Below are 4,169 nucleotides of genomic sequence, written 5' to 3'. Positions count from 1 at the left end.
AATCTCTAATTAATTCCCTAAATAAACTAATAAATCCCCCTCCCCTCGGATCAAACTCATCGTGGTACATGATATGAGATTGCCAAGCAGATGTAGGCCCTGTTCAGCAAACAAGCATGCAGGCAGGCTCCGACAAGCGAACAGACATGTATACAAATGGCAAATGAATATAACAGAACATCAAATATCTTCGACAACAATCACTTGAGTGGTCACTAGCCCAAGCACCCGAACAATCATTGCGGGCCTAAAACAAAACCATCTTTTCTTTTTCTTTTTTCTTCTTTTTGTGTTTTTTTTTCCCATTGCTGGGCTGGGGTTTTGTACTTTCAATGGAGGTGTCTAGATAGTGGAGAAATTGAGGATTCACTATAAAATCAATTAGTAATATAAGGAGTAGCCAACTATTTATAAGCTTATGCAAGATCCCTTCTCTATCAATGTGAGATTTATTCTTAACACATCTCCTCGCGTATGACGAATTTTCAAACAAAAATGTGGACAACACAAATCGAGTGACGTGAAGCACATGTGGCTGTTGAACTTCACACGCGAGACAACTTGTTCTGATACCATGAAGAAAGTTGAGGCATGATTGCTATTGATGTTTATTTAAAACTGACAAAGGCCAGCCTAATTTCAAAACTTAGCCAGCGTAAAATAACATCATCTAGGTACCGTACTAGAGGTGTCAAACGGACGGGCCGACACGAGCGCGAGAATTGAACTAGCCAGATCCGAATATGAATAGTAGTATTGTTTTGAAACCTTCGTTCTTGAAGGGCACAGTTTTAGGTTTACCTTGGCTTAAGCGAGTTAGAAGTGATCTTGGTTGATAGTTTTAGTTTGGGATGTCAATTGACTATTCATGTATATAAAATGTCAACAGGTAGTTCGACATGATGGGTTTTCAGCTAAACAGAAGATTGGATATGTTTTTCGATTATATACGTAGTTGAATGTTCTGACAAATTGTTTTCCTGCACTTTTCTCTCACTCTTTAGATAAGAAGGTCTCTAACTCTGAAGAAAAGAAAGCAGCTTCGACCATTAACTAAAGGGGTGGACTAGAAGAAATGGGTCAGTATTGCTTCTTTTGTATCTTTTGTTTGTCAACATATGTTGTTTGAATACTGTTTTGTTATCTGAAAAACTCTATTTCTCGTCTTACTAGCATTAACATCAACGAGGCTCTGCGCATGCAATTGTAAGTCCAGAAGCAACTGCTATGATCAGCTTGAGGTTAAATTGTGATTAATAGCTCCACATGAACTAGACTCATGGTTCCTATTTAAATTGTGATTAATTGTGATTATAAGCACATATGCAAGGTCCTCCTCTCATCAATGTGGGATTTACTCTCAACACGATTTCTCATGTGACGAATTTTCAAGCCTAACATGTGGGCAAGTCGAGCGACATGGAGCACGTGTGGCCCTTGAGCTGCTCTGATACCATGAAAAAGGTTGAAGATCCACCGTAAAACCAATTGAGAATATGACGAGTAACCCAACTACTTCTAAGCACATGTTTTTACATTAAAGAATAAAATGTTGTCTAGCTATAACTCATGAGGCCCTATATATGCATTGGTCCGTCCCATACGCTTCTCCCTCAAATTGTCCCTAACATGCCAATAATATAATAATGACAAAATGGGAATAAAATCAATTTTCATTTCTATTTCAAGAATTAATATTTTTAATTCCTATTGTTCGTACGGAAAGAGATGCTCTCCAGATCTCTTTCTTCAAAATCTAAGAATCAAGTGATTCGGTCCTTTAAAATTTGATTCAACGGCTAAAAACAGAGAAGTTAGTAAAAACTTTTAAAAGCTATAAGAATTTTTTGCCATTGAATCATCACTTAATCTCTGGACTTTAAAGGGAAAGATCCAAAGATGATCTCTTTCCTTTCCACACTTCATAGAAATGATGGAGAATAATGACTCTTTTCCTATTTTCTATAACTATTATCACAACAAAGTTATCAATTAGTAGAGTTTCCTTATATTCCCTAACCCTGTAAAAAATGCCACATTGAAAGTACGTATTGGTCCGTCCCATACGCCTCTCCCTCAAATTGTCCCTAACATGCCAATAATATAATACTGAGAAAATGGAAATAAAATCATTTTTCCTTTCTATTTCTAGAATTAATCTCTTAATTCCTATTTTCCACAAATCATAGAAATGTTACTTCTCTAACGGTTAAATACAAAATTACAAATAAATCACATTGAAATCCTCAAATAAATAATATCTTTATTTAGTGGAAACCACCAAATAATTGGTCCGATATGATTCAATGTACAATAAGCTTGCAATGTATATAAATATATATTCTCCAATTATCATTCAATCATTCGTCTCACAAAACTAGATCAAACGAAGAACAACATCCTTGAAAGAATGGCTTCCATCAACTTTGTAGGTCTAGCAAGACTTCCTTTCGTTGGGCTTTTCTGCATTGCTTTGATTCTTCTGATGAGCTCAGGTATTTAATCCTTTGTTTGAATTGTGCTTGCCATGATATGATAAGTATGTTCTATGATGGTATATAAACGATGCAACATTAATTCTTTATGTATTACATAACGGCGTAAGTTCGAACCCCGTCAATAGCTAATCTAACATTTAACTTACTAAAGCTAGTAATGCTGCATAAATAATATATATTTCGTATTTGCAGGCTATGAATCTGCACAATATCCACGTTATTCTAAATGGGGGCCATGCGCAACCTATAAAGATTGCAATGCGATGTGCATCAATACTGTAGGTCGCAAACAGGGTGGATTTTGTGGAATTGATCCTGCAGACAAACGGTGCGATTGTATCTGTATAGATGACGGACCACCAACAGAGGTCCCACTACCAACATCTTGTAAACCCTAATGTCTAAATAAAACTCACAACTTTTTGTTGAGTTAGCTTCAATAAAATATTCGCAACTGATTGTCGTTGCAGCTATATAAAAATGGGTATATTGCTCAGTTTGCATGATTATTTTGTTGAATGATAGGACTAAGATTATTGTGTCGTCCGGTGACTTACATTCACAATACTGATTATGAGCAACGGATCAAAAATCCCCTTCTTGACGAAATTTAATTTGCTGAGGTGCGATTGAAAATCTTTCTCAGCTATAAATACCAACATGTACTCCTAGTTAATCCAATTCCTTAAATTTGGTTATTCCATTACGGCTTTTAGGTAATCCATTACACATTTTAATTTCTTGAATGCAAGTAAACGCGAGAAATTTCACAAAGTGAGCTCATTTCCCTTCTGTTCATTCTATAAATAAACGCCCTAAAGTCTGCAGTCCATTATATATATATATATATATATATATATATTCTTCACACACTCGTCATGCTTTCATTGTAATCGAATTGAGAGAATCCTAGAAAGACTCATTGAGAGAAGTCTTCGATTTGCTTGCTTCTTTCTTCCCCATTCTACTCTCTTCAACGTAGAGATCAAATTCTCTTCGATTTCCAGCAGCTAATTACTATCCAAATGCAAACTATAAAGCTATAAAACACCAACATGGCCTTAGAGCTTAGTTCGAATTGAATCAAGGGGCGTGAATCTGAGTTGTTCCTTGAGTTTCCAATGAAGAACTCAGGTGAATCAAGAATCAAGATGGTTTAATCGGGAGCTAACCTTCGTGTTCCGGTCTCCAATGGTCTCAGCAACGAGTTTTGATGCATTAGAATGAAAACTATCTTCAGATCTCACAATCTGTGGAGTTTTGTTGAAAATGGCTATGAACTTCCTTCAGCTGAGAAGCAAACAGACGAGAAGCAACAGATCGTTGCTCAGGATCTCATTGCTCGAGAAGCTAGAGCTCTGGGTTTGATTCAGAGTGTTGTGAGTTATAAGATTTGTCCCAAAACTACAAATTAGAAGACGGCTAAGGATGCTTAATTGTGATGTACTGAAGCAGGAATACAAGGGCGATTCTCAAGTTATGGTGGTGAAACTTCAAGGTATTTTCGTCGTGATTTTGAGTATGCTAGAATGAGAAATGGTGAATCTCTATCTAATTACTAGACTAGATTGTTTGACTTCGTGAATCAAAATGAAAATGTATGGTGAAGAATTGTCGAATAAGAGGATTGTAGCAACTTTCAAAGGTTTTGAGCAAAGATTGATGAGTCAT

This window comes from the organism of the source record quoted next, unplaced genomic scaffold (genome assembly GCF_019419815.1).
Source record: "Pyrus x bretschneideri cultivar Hongxiangsu unplaced genomic scaffold, Pyrus_bretschneideri_v1 Contig61, whole genome shotgun sequence".
Classification (NCBI taxonomy): domain Eukaryota; kingdom Viridiplantae; phylum Streptophyta; class Magnoliopsida; order Rosales; family Rosaceae; genus Pyrus; species Pyrus x bretschneideri.
The sequence above is the reverse complement of the archived record's forward strand: the minus strand, read 5'-3'. Positions refer to the sequence as shown.